The sequence below is a fragment of the Canis aureus genome, chromosome 25 (genome assembly GCF_053574225.1).
Source record: "Canis aureus isolate CA01 chromosome 25, VMU_Caureus_v.1.0, whole genome shotgun sequence".
In the NCBI taxonomy this organism is placed as follows: domain Eukaryota; kingdom Metazoa; phylum Chordata; class Mammalia; order Carnivora; family Canidae; genus Canis; species Canis aureus.
Genome location: NC_135635.1, coordinates 43735471 through 43763118, shown reverse-complemented (window position 1 = coordinate 43763118; position 27648 = coordinate 43735471). Strand labels below are relative to the sequence as shown.

At 43.7% G+C, this 27648-nt stretch overlaps 1 protein-coding gene across 3 annotated transcripts in view; it reads left to right on the top strand.

Moving 5' to 3' along the window:
* NINJ2 (ninjurin 2) overlaps window positions 1-27648 on the top strand; it is an 85016-nt gene that overhangs the window by 2572 nt on the left and 54796 nt on the right. Inside the window, exons 1-2 of one of the 3 annotated variants that reach the window (XM_077871561.1) lie at window positions 25162-25343; window positions 26161-26304. The exons of the other annotated variants lie outside the window; for them this stretch is intronic. The gene's annotated coding sequence lies outside the window, so the exon portion shown is untranslated. Of the gene's footprint in view, window positions 1-25161; window positions 25344-26160; window positions 26305-27648 lie in introns of those variants that run through there. 3 annotated transcript variants of the gene reach the window in all.

Below are 27648 nucleotides of genomic sequence, written 5' to 3'. Positions count from 1 at the left end.
AAATACCTGTCCCCTTGTAGTATGATTTTACCCTCTCCTCATGTGGCTGCTAACCACAGGAAATCCAGAGGCAAGATATATATATAAAGACCCTAGAATATTATGTACTGAATAAATATTAGTTCCTCTGTTTCTGATAATGGTTTTCCAGGAACGGTAAAGTGATATTGACTGTAGCTAAGCCATTTCATCTATTAACAAATACTTATTAATCAATAACTCTATATTTCCCTCTGTACTTGTTAGGTATGGAAAAGTGTTCTTTATTTTATGAGGTCATTATAGTGGGTTGAATTTCTGTGTGAACCATATAGTGTTACTCTATTTTATAGCCCCAAGACTCATTTTTAAACTTGCAAAAGTATTATTTACCCCAGGAAAGACAGCTAGAAAGTATGTGAATAATTTACTGTTTTCCAGCCTGAACACCTCAAAGCCCACGTCCAAATAATGATGGCACAGTATTTAAACAGAGGCAACTCTCTTTACCATATAAATGTCGGTCTCCCCCTTATAATCCTGATCTTGAAGACTTCATTTTTGTTAAGTATGTAAATGAATTCCTATTCATCACTACCCCATTACCAAAACAAGCCAAACCAAAGGGAGAACAAATATTAAGTGAGCGTCAAAACTGTACTAAGCACAGTACAAATGCTTTCTCTGTTCTAACTTGTCTATACTATGATACCTGACCTTAGAAAGCTTATGATGTGGAAGAAATCTACACAACTACAATTACAAAGAAGCTGTTCAATTAAAACTGTATTTCCCAAAAATGTGGTACAATACCACTAATGGGTAGTAAAGGGACAACCAATGGCTGAGAATTTTTTATTGTAATGACAAGCTTTATAGTTTTAGTATGTATTACAAAAAAAAAAAAGGTAACTAATCCATCAAACCTGTGATTTCAAAATTTTTATTGCTCAGAATGAGGCTAAAGTAAGTGGTGTGATATGTTTTAAGACTTTATTCAGACCTTATGAATGTCATGGGCACACCCTGAACATTTGAATAATTGTATCTGTCTTAACTGTTCAGAAATGTGGCTGGTCTGGATGATATAAATCACAGGGGGGTATGTGTGTGTGTGTGTTCTTTCTTCTCATTAGAAAATTGCAAACAAGGTGCAACTGAAATTTGGAAAACTTTAATTTAAAAAACCTTATTGAAGCCTCTCTAATCAGTGCTGCAGGTATTTCCCAAGGTCAAAACCTGTGAGACCGAGATGGCTAGTAGGGGTCTCTCTCTTTCTACACCCAAGCATCTGCCCTCTCCCCGCCCTTAGTGGCAGCCCTGCCAGGGAACTAAAGTGACTCCTTTTCCAAGACTCTACCCTTGACTAGTTTTCCATCTCTCCTCCACTCCCAGAGCCTGGATGTATAAAAGGTGGAGGACAATCACTTTCTTCCCCTTCAATTGATGTTGCAAAGTATCGAGTTCAAGCCACTCTCCTTGCTTCTTCCCCAAATGGAGCTCCTCTTCTGCTTACAGATTACCTATGTAGACTCAGTCCACTGGCCCCTTTCTTCTACCTATGCTAGGTGTTGAGAGACACATGAAGATGGTCAAAGACAGACTCTTAGTAAGAGAAAGAAGATTTATACACAGTGAATGCAAATTCAAGGCAGAAAGGGTTAAGTACAGCAAGAGACAGAATGGAGGGGAGGTAAAAATTACTTATGAGTAGGAGGGCTATAGATTAAGTACTCTGGAAGTATTTCCAAATGGAAATTCCAGAAAAGAGTTTGGTAGTATGTATCAAGAGACTTAAAAATGACCCAGGTGGCTCCTGGGTGGCTCAGTTGGTTAAGCGTCTGCCTTGGGCTCAGATCCTGGCGCCCCGGGATTGAGCCCCACATCCACCTGGCTCCCTGCTCAGCGGGGAGCCTGCTGGCTGGCTCAGTAGATATAAAATGTGACTCTTGATCTCCGGGTTGTGAGTTCAAGCCCCACTTTGGGTGAGAGATTACTTAAAAAGACACAAACTTTAAAAAAGAAAAATGACTCAGTAACCCCACTTCTAGAATCAGCTTAAGAAAATAATCAGACATGTGTTCAGATATGTAAGATGGGGTCACTGAAGTATTGTGCAGAGCAAAAAAAAAAGGAGTATCCAAAAATGAGGGGATGATTAAATAAATTTTGGTGCATCTGTAAGTGGACATCATGAAATAATTTTTTTCCAGTGTTTGGGGATAATATTTAAAGAAATAGCAAAATGCTAATCCTATGTAAATCAAAAAAGTAGGATACAGAAGTGTATAAACATTTTACCCCAATTTTCTTAAAAAATCATACAGAAGAAATACGTGCAGGAAAACTACTCACAAGCAATACACCAAAATGTTAATACTGGTTATTTTGGGGTTATGAATGACTTACTTTCTTCTTTTACTTTACTTTTATTCTTACTTTTTATTTCCTTTACACATTTTTACCAATGCATATATTTAGAATAAAAAAAAAACCCTTTAGTTTAAAAAAGAAAATTAGAGAAGCAGATGTGCCTATATGCAAATCTGTGAATTTGAGCAGATCTACACACACATATATATTTATTCTCGACTCTGACTACCATAGAAAATAAACAGCTGACTAATCTTTTGTGTAAGTAGTCATCTCCTTGTAAGTGGCCATCATCGCTCTTTTTAAAAGTTTTACGTGGTGTCTCCACTCTTGTTTTTTAATGTGTCAGTATTCTTCAAGAACAGATTTTAGGAATGTGAAATCCAGGGACAGACCTGCAGACTACTGAGTTTCTATTCAGCTCCTTCAGAGGGACATCAGACACGAGTAGGGAGGGGTGAGGTAGTTACATCCTGATTTAATTAGATCTTATACCTGACAACTTCAGTAACTTGAGCTTCTATCACCTAAAGGCAAATATAAAATCCTATATATTAAGTAGAAAGACAGATAACATAGATGATAGCTAGCTAGGTAGACAAACAGACAGATGGCAGAAGGATTTGGGACGATTTCTTGGAAGAGATAGTCATTGCTTAAACTTTGGAGAATGAATAGGACTTTGACCAGCAGAAGATATTCCAGTGGTAAGAACAAAGGTTGGAAGCAGGCAGGGCATCACAGGGTATATTTTGGGAAGGACAAGTAGTCTGATTTGTCTATGCTCTAAGGTGAATGGAGGAAAAACAGAGGGAAATATAGTTATAAAGGTAGGTTGGAACCGATTGTGATGGACAGTGAAGGCCATCTCCTTGAGGATGTGTTGACCAGTCACTCTGGTGACTGATGTTTTTTGCTCTGCAGAAGCACCTGAGCTCACAGGTGGAGTCTTAAAAAGGGGTGGGCAAGGAAAAGGAATGTAGCTAGGTCTTCCAAGACCTAAGGCCCCTCCCAGAGTTGAGCTTCTTTCTAAATGGGACTGGGAGGGGCTGTTAGTCTACTAGACCAAAGGCCTTGTTTATAGAAGAGAAAACTGAGTCTGGAGCTATGTGATGTTTAACTAGGTCTTAGAATCCTCACATACGATCTGCCCAAAGTCAGCCACGGCAGCATATCCAATGGGCCACTAAAATACTCAATATATACTATAATTGTTGACTAATTCATAATTCAATTTGCCATGCACAATGAAAGCCTCTTCTAAATACATGATGAAATCTAATCCTCCCAACCATCCTGGCTGTCATTCTTCCATCTTTAATGGAAGAGGAAATGAAGCTCAGAAAGGTCAAGTACAAGACAGCAGAGTGAGAAAATGGCAGGGTGAGGACTCAGACCTAGGTCTTCTATTTGCTATATACTCTAGTTCAGTGGTTTTCAAATGCGATCACTGGAGCAGCAGTATCCCATCACTTGGGAATGTGTTAGAAATGCAAATTCTCAGCTCCCTCTCCAGACCTACTAAATCAGAAACTCTGGTGACTGGGCCCAGCAATCTGTATTTTAACCAGTCCTTCAGTAATTTTGATGCTCTCTAAAGTTTCAGAACCACTGCCCAGATACATTGCTGATTGATGAGGGGGTTGGTATGGAGGCTGCAAGCCTGGCCTCCTTTTTTTTTTTTTTTTAATTTTTTTAAAAATAAATTTATCTTTTATTGGTGTTCAATTTACCAACAACAGAATAACACCCAGTGCTCATCCCATCAAGTACCCTCCTCAGTGCCCATCACCCATTCACCCCCACCCCTCACCCTCCTCCCCTTCCACCACCCCTAGTTCGTTTCCCAGAGTTAGCAGTCTTTATGTTCTGTCTCCATTTCTGATATTTCCCACACAATCCTTCTCCATTCCGTTATATTCCCTTTCACTATTATTTATATTCCCCAAATGAATGAGAACATACAATGTTTGTCCTTCTCCAATTGACTTACTTCACTCAGCATAATACCCTCCAGTTCCATCCACTTTGAAGCAAATGGTGGGTATTTGTCGTTTCTAATGGCTGAGGAATATTCCATTGTATACATAAACCACATCTTCTTTATCCATTCATCTTTCGATGCACACCGAGGCTCCTTCCACATTTTGGCTGTTGTGGACATTGCTGCTAGAAACATCGGGGTGCAGGTGTCCCGGCGTTTCATTGCATCTGTATCTTTGGGGTAAATCCCCAACAGTGCAATTGCTGGGTCGTAGGGCAGGTCTATTTTTAACTCTTTGAGGAACCTCCACACAGTTTTCCAGAGTGGCTGCACCAGTTCACATTCCCACCAACAGTGTAAGAGGGTTCCCTTTTCTCCGCATCCTCTCCAACATTTGTGGTTTCCTGCCTTGTTAATTTTCCCCATTCTCACTGGTGTGAGGTGGGATCTCATTGTGGTTTTGATTTGTATTTCCCTGATGGCAAGTGATGCAGAGCATTTTCTCATGTGCATGTTGGCCATGTCTATGTCTTCCTCTGTGAGATTTCTCTTCAAGTCTTTTGCCCATTTCATGATTGGATTGTTTGTTTCTTTGGTGTTGAGTTTAAGAAGTTCTTTATAGATCTTGGAAACTAGCCCTTTATCTGATACGTCATTTGCGAATATCTTCTCCCATTCTGTAGGTTGTCTTTTAGTTTTGTTGACTGTATCCTTTGCTGTGCAAAATCTTCTTATCTTGATGAAGTCCCAATGGTTCATTTTTGCTTTTGTTTCTTTTGCCTTCGTGGATGTATCTTGCAAGAAGTTACTGTGGCCGAGTTCAAAAAGGGTGTTGCCTGTGTTCTCCTCTAGGATTTTGATGGAATCTTGTCTCACATTTAGATCTTTCATCCATTTTGAGTTTATCTTTGTGTCTGGTGAAAGAGAGTGGTCTAGTTTCATTCTTCTGCATGTGGATGTCCAATTTTCCCAGCATCATTTATTGAAGAGACTGTCTTTCTTCCAATGGATAGTCTTTCCTCCTTTATCGAATATTAGTTGACCATAAAGTTGAGGGTCCACCTCTGGGATCTCTATTCTGTTCCATTGATCTATGTGTCTGTTTTTGTGCCAGTACCACACTGTCTTGATGACCACAGCTTTGTAGTACAACCTGAAATCTGGCATTGTGAGGCCCCCGCTATGGTTTTCTTTTTTAATATTCCCCTGGCTATTCGGGGTCTTTTCTGATTCCACACAAATCTTGAAATAATTTGTTCTAACTCTCTGAAGAAAGTCCATGGTATTTTGATAGGGATTGCATTAAACGTGTACATTGCCCTGGGTAACATTGACATTTTCACAATATTAATTCTGCCAATCCATGAGCATGGAATATTTTTCCATCTCTTTGTGTCTTCCTCAATTTTTTCAGAAGTGTTCTATAGTTTTTAGGGTATAGATCCTCTACCTCTTTGGTTAGGTTTATTCCTAGGTATCTTATGCTTTTGGGTGCAATTGTAAATGGGATTGACTCCTTAATTTCTCTTTCTTCAGTCTCATTGTTAGGGTATAGAAATGCCACTGACTTCTGGGCATTGATTTTGTATCCTGCCACACTACTGAATTGCTGTATGAGTTCTAGCAATCTTGAGGTGGAGGCTTTTGGGTTTTCTAGGTAGAGTATCATGTCATCGGCAAAGAGGGAGAGTTTGACTTCTTCTTTGCCAATTTGAATGCCTTTAATGTCTTTTTGTTGTCTGATTGCTGAGGCTAGGACTTCCAGTACTATGTTGAATAGCAGTGGTGAGAGTGGACATCCCTGTCTTGTTCCTGATCTTAGGGGAAAGGCTCCCAGTGCTTCCCCATTGAGAATGATATTTGCTGTGGGCTTTTCGTAGATGGCTTTTAAGATGTTGAGGAATGTTCCCTCTATCCCTACACTCTGAAGAGTTTTGATCAGGAATGGATGCTGTATTTTGTCAAATGCTTTCTCTGCATCCAATGAGAGGATCATATGGCTCTTGGTTTTTCTCTTGCTGATATGATGAATCACATTGATTGTTTTACGAGTGTTGAACCAGCCTTGTGTCCCGGGGATAAATCCTACTTGGTCATGGTGAATAATTTTCTTAATGTACTATTGGATCCTACTGGCTAGTATCTTGTTGAGAATTTTTGCATCCATGTTCATCAGGGCTATTGGTCTGTAATTCTCCTTTTTGGTGGGGTCTTTGCCTGGTTTTAGAATTAAGGTGATGCTGGCCTCATAGAACGAATTTGGAAGTACTCCATCTCTTTCTATCTTTCCAAACAGCTTTAGTAGGATAGGTATGGTTTCTTCTTTAAACATTTGATAGAATTCCCCTGGGAAGCCATCTGGCCCTGGACTTTTGTGTCTTGTGAGGATTTTGATGACTACTTCAATTTCCTCCCTGGTTATTGGCCTGTTCAGGTTTTCTATTTCTTCCTGTTCCAGTTTTGGTAGTTTGTGGCTTTCCAGGAATGCGTCCATTTCTTCTAGATGGCCTAATTTATTGGTGTATAGCTGTTCATCATATGTTTTTAAAATCGTTTGTATTTCCTTGGTGTTGGTAGTGATCTCTCCTTTCTCATTCATGATTTTATTAATCTGAGTCTTCTCTCTCTACTTTTTAATAAGGCTGGCTAATGGTTTATCTATCTTATTAATTCTTTCAAAGAACCAACTCCTGGTTCTGTTGATCTGTTCCACAGTTCTGCTGGTCTCGATTTCGTTGAGTTCTGCTTGAATCTTTATTAACTCTCTTCTTCTGCTGGGTGTAGGATCTATTTGCTGTTTTTTCTCTAGCTTCTTTATGTGTAAGGTTAGCTTTTGTATTTGAGTTCTTTCCAGTTTTTGAATGATGCTTGTATTGCGATGTATTTCCCCCTCAGGACTGCTTTTGCTGCATCCCAAAGATTTTGAACGGTTGTATCTTCATTCTCATTAGTTTCCATGAATCTTTTTAATTCTTCCTTAATTTCCTGGTTGACCCTTTCATCTTTTAGCAGGATGGTCCTTAACCTCCACGTGTTTGAGGTCCTTCCAAACTTCTTGTGATTTAGTTCTAATTTCAAGGAATTATGGTCTGAGAATATGCAGGGGACGATCCCAATCTTTTGGTATCGGTTCAGACCCGATTTGTGACCCAGTATGTGGTCTATTCTGGAGAAAGTTCCATGTGCACTTGAGAAGAATGTGTATTCAGTTGAGCTTGGATGTAAAGTTCCGTAGATATCTGTGAAATCCATCTGGTCCAGTGTATCATTTAAAGCTCTCATTTCGGGATCCCTGGGTGGCGCAGCGGTTTAGCGCCTGCCTTTGGCCCAGGGCGCGATCCTGGAGACCCGGGATCGAATCCCACATCGGGCTCCCGGTGCATGGAGCCTGCTTCTCCCTCTGCCTGTGTCTCTGCCTCTCTCTCTCTCTCTGTGACTATCATAAATAAATAAAAAATAAATAAATAAATAAAGCTCTCATTTCTTTGGAGATGTTGTGCTTAGAAGACCTATCGAGTATAGAAAGAGCTAGATTGAAGTCACCAAGTATAAGTGTATTATTATCTAAGTATTTCTTCACTTTGGTTATTAATTGATTTATATATTTGGCAGCTTCCACATTCGGGGCATATATATTGAGGATTGTTAAGTCCTCTTGTTGGATAGATCCTTTAAGTATGATATAGTGTCCCTCTTCATCTCTCACTACAGTCTTCGGGGTAAATTTTAGTTTATCTGATATAAGGATGGCTACCCCTGCTTTCTTTTGAGGACCATTTGAATGGTAAATGGTTCTCCCACCTTTTATTTTCAGGTTGTAGGTGTCCTTCTGTCTAAAATGAGTCTCTTGCAGACAGCAAATAGATGGGTCCTGCTTTTTTATCCAGTCTGACACCCTGCGCCTTTTGATGGGGTCATTAAGTCCGTTCACGTTCAGAGTTACTTTCGACAGATATGAGTTTAGTGTCATCATGGTATCTATTGAGTCCTTGTTTTTGTGGATTATTCCACTGAACTTCTTCTTAAAGGGGAATTTTGGGATCCCTGGGTGGCGTAGCGGTTTAGCGCCTGCCTTTGGACCAGGGCGCGATCCTGGAGACCCGGGATCGAATCCCACGTCGGGCTCCCGGTGCATGGAGCCTGCTTCTCCCTCTGCCTATGTGTCTGCCTCTCTCTCTCTCTCTCTCTGTCTGTGACTATCATAAATAAATAAAAATTAAAAAAAAAAAAAGGGGGAATTTTAAGAGTCCCCCTTAAAATTTCTTGCAGAGCTGGTTTGGAGGTCACATATTCTTTCAGTTCCTGCCTGTCTTGGAAGCTCTTTATCTCTCCTTCCATTTTGAATGAGAGCCTTGCTGGATAAAGTATTCTTGGTTGCATGTTCCTCTCATTTAGGACCCTGGATATATCCTGCCAGCCCTTTCTGGCCTGCCAGGTCTCTGTGGAGAGGTCTGCTGTTACCCTAATACTCCTCCCCATAAAAGTCAGGGACTTCTTGTCTCTTGCTGCTTTAAGGATCTTCTCTTTATCTTTGGAATTTGCAAGCTTAACTATTAAATGTCGAGGTGTTGAACGGTTTTTATTGATTTTAGAGGGGGATCTCTCTATTTCCTGGATCTGAATGCCTGTTTCCCTCCCAGATTAGGAAAGTTTTCAGCTAGGATTTGTTCAAATACATATTCTGGCCCTCTGGCCCTTTCGGCGCTCTCGGGAACCCCAATTAAACATAGGTTTTTCTTCCTCAGGCTGTCGTTTATTTCCCTTAATCTATCTTCATAGCCTTTTAATTGTTTGTCTCTTTTTTCCTCAGTTTCCCTCTTTGCCATCAACTTGTCTTCTATGTCACTCACTCCTTCTTCCACCTCGTTAACCCTTGTCGTTAGGACTTCTAGTTTGGATTGCATCTCATTCAATTGATTTTTAATTTCTGCCTGATTGGATCTAAATTCTGCAGTCATGAAGTCTCTTGAGTCCTTTATGCTTTTTTCTAGAGCCACCAGTAGCTGTATAATAGTGCTTCTGAATTGGCTTTCTGACATTGAATTGTAATCCAGATTTTTGTAACTCTGTGGGAGAGAGGACTGTTTCTGATTCTTTCTTTTGAGGTGAGGTTTTCCTTCTAGTCATTTTGCTCAGTGCAGAGTGGCCAAAAACAAGTTGTATTGGGAAAAGGAGAAAAAGAGAGGAGAGAAAGAAGAAAAGAAAAGAGAAAAAGAAAAAAGAAAAAAGGAAGAAAAAAAGAAAAAAAAAGAGAAGAAAAAGAGAAAGAAAAAGAAAGAAAGGGGAAAAAAGGGGTGGGGGAAGCAAACAAATCAAAAAGCAAAAAAGAAAAAAATACAAAACAAACCACGGGGGAGTATCTTCTGATTCTGTATACTTTAAGTCCCTTGACTTCCCCCTGAAACTTGTCCGTCCAGCTGGTCTTCTGGGGGAGGGGCCTGCTGTGCTGATTTTCAGGTGTGAGCACTTGGGGGAGCTGCTCTGCCCCCTGCCTGGTGCAGGGCTCGGTGGGGGTTGTTTACCCCGTGAGGCCGCAGGAGGAACAACCGCAGTGGCAGCGGCCAGCTTTGGAGCCTGTATTCAGCTCCCACAGTAACTACAGAGCTCTCCTTCCTCAGGGCCTGGAGGCTCCAGGGCGGGGCCGCTGATCTGCTCAGCTCGGGGCAGGAGCGTCCTTGCAGTCCTGGGCCCTCCCGGCCTCTGCCTGTCCCGGGGGGAGGCAGGATCCTGGGCTGTGTCCTGGCGCCCTGTGCTCCGGGGCCTGCGCTGTTGGATTCGCGCTCCCACCTGGCCTCCTTTCTCCCAGATAATCCTAGATAAGCCAAGGAATAGCACTTGTGCTGGACCAGGAGTAAGGCAGGGATCAGAATCAGGCAGAGATGCTGGCAAAGCAAGAGGCTCATGCTGGATCAGATGCTAGGGCCTGGGAACTACCAGTCACTTTTTTTTTTTTTTAAGATTTTATTTATTTATTCATGAGAAACAGAGAGAGAGAGAGAGAGAGGCAGAGACACAGGCAGAGGGAGAAGCAGGCTCCATGCAGGGAGCCCAACATGGGAGTTGATCCTGGGTCTCCAGGATCCCGCCCTGGGCCGAAGGTGGTGCTAAACTGCTGAGCCACCCAGGCTGCCCTACCAGTCACTTTTTGAGAGCACAAAGGATCTAAGTCTCACAAGCCCAAACTTCTTGTTTCAACGTGGAGCACCACCACACTGTCATTGCTACTACTTGCCTGCCACATACTTACGGGGATTTATACCCACTCTGATGAAAGATGGTTTGGGATGACTCCAGGAAAGAGTGTATTAGACAAGCCTCGGGAAATGAAGCATTAGGAAGGGCACAGGTGAAGACGGATGTCTCTGTCCTGTCACCCAGCCCAGCCTTACACAAAGAGAGAAGGACAACTGTAGGCAAGGGTGGACTTTCCCACAGGCCATGGACACTTGGGGTGGAGGTAGGGAGGTATTCCCTTTCTGTAGGGGTGGAGCAAAAAGAGCCCAGGAATACAGGACTTTGGGGATGGGAGGAAGGAGGGCAGGGGGCACCTGCCAGGTGGGAGAGAGTTGCATCCTGCAATCTGGAACATCTCTACACAAAGGCTAACCGGTATCCTAAAGTGGTGAGCCTCAGAGCTGGAAGTCCACCAGGCTTCACGCCAAGAGAATGGAAAACCCTGGGCCTCTCCAGAGGTGAGCTCCCTTTCCAAAGCCCCATTCAGGGAACTGGGACTGTTCACCTCCACATGCAAGAATCCGGTCTTGGTCTTTGTGTTTGTGAGCTTACCTTGTCTCCCAGGCATGGAGTCCGGGGACCCATTTTCTACCTGGATACCCATTTGCAAGTTCTCATCTATACACAGCTGGGCTGGTAACATTCATGTGGCTGGGACCTCCCCTACCACCACCCCCTTCAGCTGCAGTTTCCTAGAAATATGACTGCCCCAGGGTCAGGATTCAAACAGGCTCAATCCCAAGGGATAGCAGGGCAGGGCGGGTCTGGCAGCATTGGCACTTTAATGCCGCGCCCTGTCTCTCGTCTCCCAGGTTTTCACAGCGATCTATGTCTTTTAGTGCTCAGCCATACACCGTGTTGTGAACTGCCTTCAACAGGGTTGGGTTGGGAATGGGGAGCAGAAGTCCTGCAAAGGCCCACGGCTTGTCCTGGCCACCACAGCAGAATCTTGGTGAACCAGATCCCCCGGTGCCTTCCCAGCCCCATGGAACCTCCAAGCTGCCGAGCTCGGTGCTCTCAGGCCCTCAAGGAGCAGGAATTGGACAGGAGTTCCACAGCCTCTGTCCCAGCTGAGATCACTCCTCTCCAGAAAGAAGGAAAACATCTCCTGGTGATTGTGGGGGACTTGAAGAGAAGGGATGGAGAGGAACAAAGAGTAGACAGCTTTCTGCTCACTTTAGTTTCCAGTGGCATCCCAAACCCCAAGAGTTCAGTATGCCCTGTGGGGTCTCCACGCGCTTTTCCCAGTACTTAGCGGCCAGCAGGGGGCTTCCCCTGAGACTGTGAGATGGAGAGATAGAAGCAGAGAGCCAGAGAGCAGCCCTGTTGTTTTGTTTTCCATTCTCCACGTGATCTGCAGTACTTTTCCTCCTTCCCATTAGAAGTCCGCCTCCTCCCTACCATCCTGATGTGACCTACTTATCTACTCCCTTTAAAGGGAGGTACTCTGGAAGACATCCCAGTCCAGGGTGGTTCTGTCTGATTCTCAAAGAGACAAGTTGTCTCTTTAATAAGGGAACTCCAGAAGCTGTAAAATCGGGGGTAGGGGCCAGGGTGGTGAGGTAGTGAGTAGGTCAGATAAGGTTAGGGAGCCTGAGGAGCAAGGAGCGCGCTCAACGGCGGCATGGCTTTGGCCATCATGATGGATCCGTGCCATGACTAAGGGAAATAGGTTCTGGACCGAGCAAAGGGTGGTGGAAGCAACAGATATTGACTGCTGGAGAGAGTGTAAAAAAAAGAAATAAAAACAAAATTCCAGCTCTTGAAGGTTTCTGCCCTGAGTTCACTGAGCTATCTAATCTCCCAGCACTAGTTCCCTTACCTGTGAAATGAGGATAATAATTTTGACCACAGGAAATAGATGAAAAGATTAAATTCTTTACCCCAGCCCTGTTCCTTCCTAAAGAAAACCCAACCAGGTCTCAGAATATTGGCACAGAGGTGACAACGGCTGCCACTTGTTTATACGTACCTGTTCTGTGGGAGGCACTGTAGATATAGTTTAAATTCCATAAGGAGTGCATTATGCCCAATAAGGCATCTGAGGCTCAGAGAAGTTAAATCACTTATGCAAAGTTGCACAGCTAGCAAGCAACAGAGTGGAGGTTCACACTCATGACTGTCTGATTCAAGGGCGTGTGCTTAAACACACCTCCCCTGGACAGTAACGTCACCAGCCTTAATGAGAAAGGATCTGGCAAAACCCTTGTCCCCAAATCTCAGTAAATCTGGAGTGCTGAGTCAGATAGGGGCTGGAGGACTCAAACAATAATTGAGCTGTATAATGATATCATTTTATGCTAATCTTGGCACCGACGAGAGATTGTCTTGCAGTCTGGAAGTCTATAAACGCCTATCTGGTCTCTAGCCACTGGGCCTCCAGTCTGGCCTCCCTCCAATCCATTCTCCTCACTGTAGCCACAGAGAACATTTTCCTGCTTCTATCCTTGGTTCCCAGCTGCCCTCAGGATTCCATCCAGACCCAATGTGGCCACAGCCTATCTTGTCCTTAGTGGATCTGAGGCCTGGGAGGCCCTACTCCATTTGTATCAAATGTATTAAAATATACCCGTATCGTTCACTATATATCAATTTTTTAATGTAAAAAATTCTGAAAGGATTTTTAAAGACTTGAAGGTTGAAATGACTCATTTAAATGTTCAGTTTTCTTTTTTTTAATTTTTTATTGAAGTTCGATTTGCCAACAAAACATTCTGTTTTTATATGTAGATGCCAATACATTTTCTTCAGGTCTCAAATCTTTGGGGCCTTTGGAAAGCTCATGAGTAAGATACACATGGTATGTATGGGTGAAACAGCACTTGCTGCAGCCCCTGGCCACCTGCCATGCATGTCAGGCTTCTGTAAATACTGTTTCCTTGGGTTAGAATTGTGTTTCTTTTTCCAGAACTGTACCTGCTTATACCATTCCCCCTCTCCCTCAGTGCTCTGCAGTTTATTTATTTGACCTTAGTTCCTAGGTGCTTAACCTCTCAGCTTCCTTGTATATAAGATAGGAATAATGATACTTACTTCTTAATGCTTTTAAGAGGATAAAATCAGTTAACACACCAAAACCTTGCTATACAGAGTATGATTCATGCACCATCACAGGGGAGGTGGTTAGAAATGTAGAATCTCAGGACCTACCCGAGATGTACTGATCAGAATCCACCGGTTAACAAGATCCCCAAGTGACTGGAATGTTCATTTAAGTTTGGGGAGCACTGGATTACAGCACTCCAAACAATGCCTGCTCCATAATCAATACATGCTAGCCATGTTATTAGTATTGTTGTGTTTATTAAAGGTCAATTTTTTAAAAGATTTTTATTTATTCATGAGAGACACAGAGAGAGAGGCAGAGACATAGGCAGAGGGAGAAGCAGGCTCCTTGCAGGTATCCTGATTCAGAACTGGATCCCAGGACCCCAGGATCATCTGGGGACCTGAGCCAAAGGCAGATGCTCAACCACTGAGCCACCCAGGTGCCCCCAAAGGTCAATTTTTTATAGTTGTCTCCAGCTTCCCCTCTGACCCTACTTTTAACTTCCAAACTCTAGTTCAGTGCTTTTCAAGTGGAGCCTCTGCAGCACACTTGCATTCTGGGAGCTGGATGATGCCTGGCATTTCAGCCAAATGCTGAGGTTAGTCAAGACCTCTTTCCTACTCTCAGGTAGCCTCCCTCCATCTACAGAGGGAAATAGCTAAGGAAATCACAACAGACAGTGTCATAAGAATTACCAAAAAAAGGGATATAGGGGTGCCATAAGGGGCAGCTGGCCTATATTGTGGGGGCAAGGAAAGTGCTCTCCAATCTAAGACCCGAGGCTGCCTTCAGTGCTATTCCTCTAGGGTGTATTGTGTTAGAAGAAAAATACACTTTAACTTTTCTCAGGCAGGTGCTCTCTGCAGTGGACTGACTTGCTAGTAGAAAGGGGCCTGGAAATTCTGGGAAAACCTAGGCCCTTGATGTTTGCTGCCCCAAGCAAACAAGGGAACCCATAGGAGTTTGAGTGTAGACACTACTTGGCGTCCTGGTATGACCCCCCAGTCACTTAGAAAAGACCAATGGTTTCGTTGCAAACCGGACCTTCAGTAGTGGTGCAATTCTCTCGGAAGCTCGGTCTCCCCATTTCCAGAACTAGAATAGCGATACCCCCTCTACAGCCCGGGGGGGCGGGGGTGGATTGTGAGGATTGCTCCAAGGGACAAAAGTCAGGCTCCAGGCACACTGTAGGGGCGGGATCAAGTGTTCCTCCTCCGTGATCCGTGCGGCCGGCGGCAGCGCGGTGGGCTCAGGCCCGAGGGCCGGGCCAGATCTTCAGGACCCGTCAACACCCGAGTCCTTCAAATACCCTCCTCCCTTCCCTCCTCCCCACCCCCGGCTGCAGGCTGAGGTAGGCTGCGGGCGCGGGCTTGCACGGTCTCCCCGCAGCAGAAGCCGCCGCAGCTGGAGGGGACGGGTCCGTTCGGGCCACAGGTGCGCCAGGTCCGGAGGGAAGAGAAGGCGCCCTGGGAGGGGTCAGCCCTCGACGGATGCCTGAAAGCCCCAGAACAGAGCGGGCAGTGTGGCCACGGGGAGCCTCGGGCAGCCGGCCTGCCCTTAAGAGGTGCGCTCGCGGGCGCAGGCCGCCCCGAGACGGTGGATACTGCCTTCAGAAGGAAGACACCGCGGCCGCGAGGGCGGCCCGGGGGCGGCCGGGAGTCCCGCAGCCCGACCTGGCGGGAGGGGTCGGCGGAAGAGGCCGCGCGGCCAGGGGGCCTCCGATTGGCTGAGGGAGGCTCGCGCCGCGCGTAGGGCCGGGGGCGGGGCCGGGGGCGGGGCCGAGGGCGGGGCCGGGGGCGGGGCCGGTCGCAGGTCAGCTGACTCCCGCCCAGCCGGCCGGAGGGCTCGCTTCGCTGTCCGGCCGCGGAGCCCGCTGGCGGTTGGTCTTGAGCTCTTGCTACGTGGCTGTCCGTCTTCCTTCTCCAGCGGAAGGCCGAGGGCCGTCCTCGCCGGCTGCTGAAGCAAAACAACCCCGCCCCGCCCCGCCCCGCCCCGCTCGGCCCGGCCTGGCCTCGGCTCCGCTCGCGACGGCCGGTCGGCTCGGGTCCGGGGGGCCGAGGGGCCTCTTCCTGCGCCGGGTCCCGGGCGCACTTGCTGCTCGCGGTGGGTGGAGCGCGGTCGGGGCCATTTCGGTTCCTTCTTGGCCTGGAGTCCATGGCTTCCTGCCGACTTTCCCCTAGGCTTCCCTTAGGTTAATAATAGCTACGTTCTCTGAGCACTTACTTTGTATCTAGCAGACACTTTGCATATTTATTTTTATAGTTCAAGGCGACTTTGTAGCTATCATTCACCCCAATTTCAGAAGTTCGCAGAAGTTAACTTGCCGAATGTCACAGCCCGCAGGTCGTTCCACGGGGATTCACATCCTATAGGCGTCGGAGCCGTCGCTGGGCACGTCCCCCTGTCGTGCTCCCCGGCTCAGGCCTTTGCCAGGAGCGTGCTGAAGTCTGATGATGGGCAGCTAAAGTCTGCCCTAAAGCCACATTGTCTTCAAAGACATTTTTTGGGCCGGACTAGGAAACAACCTAACTCTGGGGCAATATAGAAAAGATGCCTCTAGAACCTGTCTCTTTAGCACAGAGATATAATCAAACCTAGTGATGCGGAATTCTTTCCTGACTTCCATGAGAGGGATCCTGGCTTGGGGCGCATTCCTCCCCCCTTGCACATACCCCTTCCTCTCCCCTTCATCCTGCCGAGAAAGAGAAAGAACAAGCCTTTGAATTTGTCCAAACCTCTCCAATTGGAGCTCACCTGTAAATCGAGCATAAATAAAACCAATCTTGAGAAGGGGAAAGTGAGGCACTCTTAGCAACTCAATACAATCACTTTCTGGTGCTCAGAGTGCTTGAGAACGACAACAGTGCTCCTGGTCCTATCCTCATCACCCCATAGTAGACACACCTCATGTCCTCCTTCTCAGAGGGTAGGACTGTTCAAGAAGGTGGACGCGGTAGCTTTGAAAGCCAGAGAACATTATACGTGGAAGACAAGATTTTTGTTTTGATGAGACATCAGTAAGGCAATGGCTGTTTATTATTTTAAACGAGTAAAAGCAAAGCGTCGAATAATTCCACCTTGTAAAGATAATTACGGAAGAGAAAAGCCTGAAACCCACCTGGAGGACCTATACTTGAAGATCCGTAGACACAGAGCATGCAAACAATTTATGAAGAACACTTCTCACCCCCATTTCCAACCTACAGCCCTCCACTCCTCTGGACTGAAATTGGAACAAGGTTGCAGGACAGAGAGGGAGGGCGGTGGGGATGATCCTTTTTTAACATATGAGTAAACACAATACAAACAGGTCCTTTAAAAATAAGGAATACCGGGGGTGCCTGGGTGGCTCTGGTCATGATTCCAGAGACCCAGATGGAGCCCCACATTCTCTGGTCTCCTTGCTCAGTGGGGAGTCTGCTTCTCCCTCTCCCCCTGCTCCTTCTAGTGCTCACACACACACTCTCTCTCAAATAAATTTTTTAAATCTTTTTTTAAAAAAACACAAGGAATACCCTTAAAAAGGGAGGATAAGTTACTAACTAGTTGAGCACAGGAGATCCTGGAGCTGTTAAAAGGGAGCTCTGAGCAGTGCTGTTCCTCTAGGGTGTATTGTATTTGAAAGAAATACATTTTAACTTTTCTCAGGCCAGAAGCCCTGCTACCTACTGTTTTCTAAAGCTTCAGTTTCCCGGTTCGGAAAATAAGGACTTTGGGTGTGAGGGTTCCTAAGCTGCCCCCAAGTTTGGAAACTCCTAATTCTGCAATACCCTGATATTTTCATTAAGTGATGTTCAACTCCTCCATCTCAATAACATGTTAATCATCTGACTAACTGCTCAGCTTTCCTGCTTTATGAGATCATCACTGCCAGTTCCAAGTGCATTTGGCTGCCAGAGAGCAAACATTCCATGTGTGAACTGGGGATACATATTGCTGTGATAATAGGTCTGGCAAATTTGAAGCATGCTGATTTAATCTGAAATAGCACAATGCTCCAACACACTATTGAGGACCTGGGCCTGGGGCAAAGCTTCCTAATTTGCTTTCAGGTGGCATCCATCATAATGGCTCAGGGCTTTGAGAAGGTAAAATATAACCTCCCATCGTCAGTTATCCAGTCCACAACCCACCTTGCGTCAGGTAAGATTCATTACACCTGGACAACCATCAGGCTTGCCTACGAAGCTGAGGTTCCACCTGGTCTGATCCACAGTTGGCTCTACCACGGTCCTCAGGAGGCACTGTGGAAATCTATGTATATTGCATGACTAAATACAGACATGGCAAATAGTCATGATCTCTCAGTAACATCCCACACATAGTTTCCAGAAGGCATCAGTAGCTCCTTATAGGTACCTCAAAACATCAAATCCATAGATGAGGCCCATAGGTTAAGGTAGGGAATGGGCTTCTTTTTTTTTCTTTGCAGGTTAATTCTCACACAGTGTTCTGAGTGCCATCGTTCAGATGTAGAAACACAGAGAAGGTAGGAAAGGGCTGGGGAAAGGGGTACCTTGATTGAACAGCTTTTGCATAGTGGTAAAGAATATAAGGTCTGGAGCTAGACTGTTTGGGTTCAAATCCTGCATCTTCCACTTCCTTGGTGTGCTAACTTAAAGCAAGTTACTTAACATCTCTGTGCCTCAGGTCCTTATAGAACTATCAATCATATAGAGCACTAAGAACATTGCTCCACGTTAGTGCTCCCTAAATGTGACATTATTGCAGCAAGTCCCATGTTAACTGCCTTACACTTCTTTTTGAAAAGGAAGTTACTGAGTTCTACTCCACTAGTTATAACAATGTCTGTGACCAGGGGTATATGTGAGGAAGGATATAAACAGATATATGGACCAAACCCTTGTTTCTTCTACTAGGCCCTTCCGCATAGAGGGTTTCATCCCGTACCTGAGAGCTTTTTCTTTTTTTGACACCTTAATATGAATTGGAAATCTCTCCATGTCAGAGTATGTAGATCCACTTCATTCTTTTTAACTGCTGTGTGATATTACATAATATGAACATAGGATAGATTATTTACACATTCCCCTATATTTCTTGTGTACCTCATGTTTACTGTGTACAGTACAAGATGTGGGAGGAAGCATAGGTGGTAAAGTAGCAGAGAGTGTAGTTCTCCAAGAAGCTGGTGGGGAAATTTGGGACTTAGATGAAATAATCACAGACTAATAAAAGAAGGTATATAATAAAATATTAAATGGAATTCAAAACTAAGGGTCAATGCTTGTCATTGAATAGGAAATAGCAATACATTGTATAGAACAATGGAGCCTAGAGCCTGCCCCTCCTGGCAGCTTTGGCTGGGATGGAGAGAGGAAATTCACCCATAAGTCCTTAGTTCTTCCAGCCTCATTGAAAAATGACTCAGGACAAGAAAGACAAGTCTACGTTCCCTTAACAAGCTGCAACACAGCAGCACACTAGTGTCTCAGCTAGATGTGGAATGCAGCAGGGCTACATATTCTCTTGCCACTTGTCAGGCATGTGGACAGCACCTCCCTAGAGCAGTGCAGACATTTGTTCTCACCTCCAGTCTCTGGTAGAGTCTCATATTGTTCTTCTTGAATCCCAAGTGGTGCAGATAAATTCTTTAAGGCACAGTGACTTGACTCAAGGAACCCAAATAAGAACTCTTTTTTTTTTTTCTAAGTACGTTCCACATCCAGTGTGGAGCCCAGCACGGGACTTGGACTCATAACCCCCAAGATCAAGACCTGAGCTGAGATTACGAGTCAGATGCTTAACCAACTGAGCCACACAGGTGCCCAGAGAACTTCCTTTCTTGAGATCCTCAGTCCTTTGTTTGACTCTGCTTCCTTGGGAAGGATTCACAGGGTTGTGAGAACAGTTGCCCTATGAGGCTGAGGTAGACATTCTGTGGTTAGGTATTCATAAGCTTTAGCCAAAGCTGTACTTCTTTTACCCCACCCCTAAGCACTAATTTCCTCCTAAACCAGTAACACCTACCTGGTTGCCACAGAGAATTAGATTGTGTCAAAGTCCATACTTGATTTATCTTCCTTTTGCAAGTCCCTACCTGGCATCATTTTAATACCTTGGTTGGGAATAAACCTTTTGACTATCCTCGACCACTTGTTTTTTTGGTTTTTTGTTTTTATCCTTGACCACTTGTACTTCCATGCTTGCCTTTCTGTCTTTATTGATGAGATTGTCAATAATCAACTAACAGAAAAATATTTATTAGGCACCTGCTATGTATTTAACTCTGTACAAAGCATAGGGTTGGGGATGCTGGTGGAGGGAGAGTTCTAAGAAAAGTGATTTGGGTCATCTGGGTGGCTCAGTCGATTTAAGCATCTGACTCTTGATCTCAGCTCAGGTCTCGATCTCAGGGTCATGAGTTCAAGCCCCACATTGGGCTCTAACACCAGGTGTGGAGACTACTAGAAAAAAGAAAAGTGAGACATGGTCCAGCTTTTGGGGACTAAAATCACTGATACACACAAGAACACAATAGAGTAGATCCTGAAACAGTCAAGGTAGACAGCACAGACCCTATGTGCTTTGAGAGAGCAGAGAAGCAACGTTGGAAGAAAATGGAGGGCTCAGTAAAGAGTTGCTATTGTCAGGAGCATCTCTTCTCACCTCCCAAATACTCCATGCCAGTTTCTTCTGGCAACCCTAGGGAGTGAGTTCAGGAAAACAGGATGATCCAATGTGGCAAACACTAACATTTTACTCGTGGATTCACAGAAAGTCAGTGTTTCCCTGATCATTTGGGAACCAACATTACTAGACTATATTTTTCCTGTAATATTTTATTTTCCAAACCAAGACAATGAATATTTGTAAACTCTTCCCCTACATTCATCAATTTTGCTACATTTACTTTACCTCTTACTATAAATGCATCCTCTTACCTTTTAGAAAGAAAGTTGCAAATATCCTCCCTAAATACTTCAGCATATATCTTCTAAGAAGGGCATTCTCCTGCCTAGCCCCAATATCATTATCACTCTGAAGAAATTTCACATTCATATACAGTTTATATTCACTTTTCCCAATTGCCACACAACAATGCCCTCTAGAGCTCTTATACAATCAAGGATTAGTCATTGCATTGGGTGTCTTTAACCTGCAACAGCACTCTACTCTATTTTTTGTTCTCTCATCATCTAGACATTTTTGAAGAATGCAGCTGAGTCATTCTGTAGAATGGCCCACAATTTGTTTTTTTCTTTTCAAATTTTCTATTTAAATTCTAGTTAGTTAACATAATTGTGCAGTTATGCTTTCAGGAGTAGAACTCAGTGATTTATACACTTACATCCAACACTTACATCACTTATGTACATCACATACTCACTTGCATGCATCATATACATCACATATAACACACAAATCATATACATCACTTACATACAACATCCGGTGCTCCTCATAGTAAATGCCCTCTTTAGTACCCATCACTCATTTAGCCCATCCCCCACCCACCTCTGCCCATCAACCCTCTGTGTGTTCTCTGTTAAGAGTCTCTTATGATTTAAAAAAAAAAGTCTCTTTGTGGTTTAATTCCTTCTCTCTTCCCATCCTACCATATGTTCATCTGTTTTGTTTCTTAAATTCCACATATGAGTAAAATCATATGGTGTTTATCTTTCTCTGACTGATCTGTTTCACTTAGCATAATACACTCTAGCTCCATCATGGTGTTGTGAATGGCAAGATATCATTCTTCTTGATGGCTGAGTAATATTCCGTTGTATATATATACCACATCTTCTTTATCCATTTGTCAGTCAATGGACATTTGAGTTCTTTCTGCGTTTGACAATTGTTGATAATGATGCTATAAATATTGGCGTGCATGTACACTTTTGAATCTGTATTTTTGGATCCTTTGGATAAATACCTAGTAGTGCAATTGCTGGGTCATAGGGGAGTTCTATTTTTAACTTTTTGAGGAACTCCCATACTGTTCTCCAGAGTGGCTGCTCCAGTTTGCATTCCCACCAACAGTACAAGAGGGTTCCCCTTTCTCCACATTCTCACCAATGCCTATTGTTTCTTCTGTTGTCATTTTTAGCCATTCTGACAGGTGTGAGGTGGTATCTCATCACGGTTTTGATTTGTATTTTCCTGACAATGAACAATGTTGAGTATCTTTTCACGTGTAAAGATTTTTAAAAATTATTTTTAAGTAATCTCTACACCCAACTTGGAACTCAAACATAATTCCAAGATCAGGATTCACGTGCTCTACCGACTGAGCCAGTCAGATGCCCTTGAATGACTCATAATTTGGGTTTGCCTGATTATTTTCTCATGATTGAATTCAGGTACTATTTCTTTCTTTTAACAAATTATTGTGGTAAAATATCTGTACCATGAAAGTTAGCATTTTGACCACATATAAGTGTATAATTCAGTGGCATTGAATACATTCATAATATTGTATAACCATCACTACTGTCTATTTCCAGAATGTTTTCACCATCCCAAACAGAAATTAGATACCCATTAAACAATAACTCCCCAAATCCCCTACCCCCAGCTCCTGGAAACCATCATTCTACTTTCTATCTCTATGAATTTTCCTATTCTAGGTATCTCATTTAAGTAGCATCTTACAATATTTGTCCTTTTGTGACTGGCTTATTTCACTCAGTATAATGTCTTCATGGTTCATCCATGTCATAGCCCGTGTCCAAATTTCCTTCCTTTTTAAGGCTGAATAATATTTCTTTGTATGTATATACCCCATTTTATTTATCCACTCATCTGCTGACAGACAAATAGGTTGTCTCTAACCTTTCTTTGTTTTTAAAGATTTATTCATTTATTTGAGAGGGAAAGAAAGAAAGAGTGAGCACAAGGAGGGGGGAGAGGGAGAGGGAGAAGCAGGCTCCCCATTGAGCAGGGAGTCTGACACAGGGCTCAATCCCCCCCAGGTTTATGATCCGAGCTGAAGGCAGATGCTTAGCCTACTGAACCACTCAGGTGCCCATCAATATGATTTTGACTTGCATTTCTCTAATGATTGATAATGTTGAGTCTCCTTTTATGTACTTCTTGTCTTCCTTGGATAAATGTCTATTCAGGTTGTTTGCATTTGAGTTGGTTTTTGCTGTTGCTCTTCTTTAAGTTCTAGTTCTTTTCATATTTTGGATATTAATTCCTTATTAGATACATGATTTGCAAATATTTTCTCTCATTCTGTGAGTTGTTTTCACTCTCTTGATAATATCCTTTGTACAGAAGTTTTATTTTTTTAAAGATTTTATTTATTTATTCATGAGAAACACAGAGAGAGAGGCAGAGACATAGGCAGAGGGAGAAGCAGGATCCCTGAGGGGATCCTGATGTGAGACTCGATCCCAGGACCCCGGGATCACAGACCTGAACCAAAAGCAGATGCTCAACCACTGAGCCACCCAGGTGCCCCTGTACAGAAGTTTTAATTTTGATGACCTCCAAATTGCATTTTTTTCTTTTATTGTCTGTGCTTTAGGTGTCATATCCTAGAAATCATTGCTAAATTCAATGTCATGAAGGTTTTCCCTTATGTTTTCTTCTAAGAGTTAGAGATAGTTTTAGCTCTTAAGTTTAGGTCTTTGATCAATTCTGGATTACATTTTGTATATGATGTAGATAAGCATCCAATTTCATTCTTTTACATGTGGGAATATCCTGTTTTCTTAGCATTTGTTGAAAAGACTGCCCTTTCCTCATTGAATAGTTTTCATACCCTTGTCAAAAATCAATTATTTCTGGCTTATTATTTATTTTTTTAAAATATTTTATTTATTTATTCATAAGAGACAGAGAGAGAAGCAGAGACACAGGCAGAAGGAGAAGCAGACTCCATGCAGGGAGCCTGATGTGGGACTTGATTCCAGAACTCCAGGATCACGCCCTGAGCCAAAGGCAGACGCTCAACCACTGAGCCACCCAGACATCCCTCTCTGGCTTATTGTTTCTGACTCTCGATTCCATTGGTCTATATGTCTTCCTTATTCCATTTTAAGAGGCATATAGTTTGTTCCAAACTCTTTTTTTTTTTTTTTTTTTATTTATTTATGATAGTCACACAGAGAGAGAGAGAGAGAGGCAGAGACATAGGCAGAGGGAGAAGCAGGCTCCATGCACCGGGAGCCCGACGTGGGATTAGATCCCGGGTCTCCAGGATCGCGCCCTGGGCCAAAGGCAGGCGCCAAACCGCTGCGCCACCCAGGGATCCCCAAACTCTTTCTTATCCTTGTACCCACTCCACCAAGGAGGGTATAAGGAGGAAAAATCTTAAATGCAAAAGAATTAATTAATGCTATGGTGCCTTGGATTTGAATGCTAGGAAGACCACAACATTCTGGAGGTGCCCAATTTTCAGACTAGCATTCAAACTGTCAGTTTTGAGCAAGCATTTTATTCTATTTTGAGCCTATCCCTTACTATCTTAGGCACAATCATTCTTTACATTTTTTTCTTTGTGTTACCAAACTTAGAGGACCCAAATATGCTTGCAAGTTATGCTGTCTTGAAATCCCACGTGATGGGAATGAGACTGATTCTGTGTGTGCATTCAGCCTTTAACTCATGGAAGAAAAATTGCTATTAATCAATGGTTATTCATTGAGCACAATTTATGGGGAACACTGCAACAAAATTTATATCCATGTAGCTTCCAGTGTAATCAGGGAGGCAAATATATATATATTCATAATATTGTATAACCATCACTATATCCATATATATATGGATAATTACCTAGAGATGGGAAAGATGAGAAAGGAAATAGTTGGCAAATTCTCCAAACATGGGGTCTTTCAGGGATATTTAAAGAGGAAGAGTAAATTCATATTCAGGGTTGAAGGAGAATACTGGGTATTAAAACGAAGGCAGGAATGAATAAGCTATCTGGGGACAGTGAGAAGGCCAGCCCAACTAGATCAGAGGGTGTGTGTGTGTGGCAGAGTGGATAGGTGGGGTGGGGCTAAATTACGCAAGATTTTTAAATAACCAGGCAGAGGAGTGTGCACCTGATTTAGTAAGACAGTAGGATACCCTTTAAAGTTCTTAAATGACATGATTAATTTTTTTAAATAAAGGATGGTCGTGGTACTGTTTTAGGTAGATTTGTCCAGTGGGGGATGTGGGGTGGGTTTTTAGAGAAGAGGAATTGAGAATTGATTCACTTATCGTAGGACATCCTGGAAAGAAATGTTGTAGATCTTTGCCCCAAGTTCAATGTCAGATCGAAGTGTGTTTCAGAACCCTTGTTAATTGAAATCCACTGTTAGAAAATGCACTGGATCTAAAAATCCTATAAGATCTTGCCCAAGTTCAAGTAGACTCACTAATCTTCCTGTTAATGGCATAAAATTTCCACTCTTGGAAATGGTTTGGTTTGGCACTCTCCCCAGATTGCCTCACTGTGGTGCCATGTTTCCAAAGCTACCAAGCTATGGGCAGGGCTGTAATTTCAGTTTCCTCATATTCACAAAAGGTCAAGTTTTCTAAAGCTTAGTAGATCAACTAGAATTTGTGTTGAAAAGGCACAAAAACTGGGGACCATGAGAGCTTTCTCCCCACCTCCATTGCCCTAGGTGCTCAGCAGCACCCCGCTGCTCTCCTACAACAGCTGAAGATTGTGATGCATACAAGTGGTCCAAGCCACTCAGTCCCAGACAGGAATGTGGAGCTGTGCCAGTTGATATTTTGGGGGTCACAGGAAAAGAGAAGGTAGGCAGGAAGTGTTTCATGGGCTAAAATCATGGGATATGCAAGGACACCCTGTGAACATTCCAGAGCTCAGTGCTAGAAAATGGCATATGAAGAACCATTAGGCTGATTTCCCCTGTGGTCAGAGGTTGGCTGCATTTTTATCCTCCCTCCTGCCTGAACACTCCCGACACTGGAATTTCTTCAGATGGCTACTGTGTGTGGTTTTCAACCAGGACAAACAGAAAAAGGGGGGGGAGGGGGGAGAGAGAGAGAGAGGGAGAGAGAGAGAGAGATTTGTTTTCCTGTCTGTTTTTGCTGAATGGAATCTCTGATTCTACTTACTGGTCCTGCCTTGGACCCCCTGGGGCTGATTAGGACTGTAAACTCTGAGCACACAGAACTCCTAGCTTTACTAACTTCTCTTCCATACCCTGAGCCTGAGTACATCCTTCATCCTTCTCCTCACCCCCAGCGTCCCTTCCATCTACAGGGAATTCTGCAGCCAATTCCCAGCTAAGATTCCACCCACAAATTGCTATTTCAGCTGAACTTGACCAAACTTGAGCACCCTTACGAAATATTTTGGGCTTTCTCACAATCTAGTTACTTTCTCATCTGCAGGCCTTTCTGGTATAATTTTGAGGTGGTGAAAAAAATCTCCCCTCATTTTAAGGGACATATAGTAAGCTCGGCCCCCTAAGGGCTGTTGCAGAAATCTGGAGTTCTGCCCTATTTATAACTAATTCCAGCCTTCCAGGAGTTTTGGTATAGGATTTAGGATTTCTCAAAACCTTTCTGCTTTGGTGTTTCGTTTTTCACCTTCTTTTCCCCCTAGCCCCTAACTGAACATGGGGTGAGGAGCAGGAGAAGGGATTGTGGATCACTGTGATTAAAAAACAAAACACACGGACAACCCAAGGAGAGTCTTGGCACTTTCCGTTTCTAATCCCAGGGAGCAGGAGGTAGAAGCAACTCTCAGGTGAGTAAATTTGCAGATGCCCATGCATGTCTGGAACATTCCCCAAGGGTCATTAGAGACTGCCCAGCGGGGGTGTGAAGGCTAGTCTTCCGTTTTGGTTTTCTTTTGTCCAGAGAGCATCCTGTTCTGTTATATACATATCCACTGCTATCCCTGAATTGCTAGGTGGAGTACAAGACTCAAGTACCTGGCCTGGCATTGGGTTAGGAATAGAAAATGAGCTGGGAGAAAAAAAGAAAAGAAGAAAGAAAAAGAAAAAAAGAAAAGAAAAAAGAGAAAGAAAGAAAGAAAAGAAAGAAAGAAAGAAGAAAGAAAAAAAGAGAGAAAGAAAGAAAGAAAGAAAGAAAGAAAGAAAGAAAGAAAGAAAGAAAGAAAGAAAGAAAGAAAGAAAGAAAATAAGCTGGGAAGACCCTGGTCCCAAGCCTGTGACAGGCTGTTCTGAGTCCTCCCTGACAAGCCCTCTGCACTTGGCTTCTCCTTCTTCCCCTCCAGAGCCCAAAGGCTCAACCCCTTCCTCACTCAACAGTTGAAGACATTTTACAATATTTTCGAATGCACCCTTAATCCCTGCACTTATCTAAGAAGCAGCTCTTCCCCCTCCAGAACATTAGGCAGAAAGCTGACCCCCTTCCTTCTCCCGGGGCGGGGGGCTCAGAAAGGAGCTTCTGGCTGGTGCACACACAGAACTAGAGTCCCTGCTGTCCCAAAAGCTTCACTTCAGTTCCTATCCTCTGGTAACTCCAAGATTGAGTGAAATTTTACCAACCTGCTTCCCATTCCTTCCTTAGGAGACTGAGAATGCGCTGGGGGCCACCTGCCTGTAAGGCAACTTTTTTTTCCATTTTACAGAAAATGATGAGCACCTGAAAAGCAAGTTTCTGAAATGCAAATCCCCAAGGGGGACAGCCCTTCCACCCCATCGGCTTTTCCCGTGGGAAAAGCCTGCATTTGGCAGGCTGTATGTATGTATTTGTTTGTTTATTTATTTATTTAATTTTTTAAAAGTAAACTCTACCTTCAACATGAGGCTCGAACTCATGATCCTAAGATCAAGAGTCGCATTGCAGGCTATACTTAGAAGTAGCTTTCCTGCTTGTAGGAAGCAGCAGCCCACTCCAGCTATCATTATGACTGAAGAGTCATTTTCTTTCAGAAACTTGCTTTTCAGGTGCTCATCATTTTCTGTAAAATGGAAAAAAAAGTTGCCTTACAGGCAGGTGGCCCCCAGCGCATTCTCAGTCTCCTAAGGAAGGAATGGGAAGCAGGTTGGTAAAATTTCACTCAATCTTGGAGTTACCAGAGGATAGGAACTGAAGTGAAGCTTTTGGGACAGCAGGGACTCTA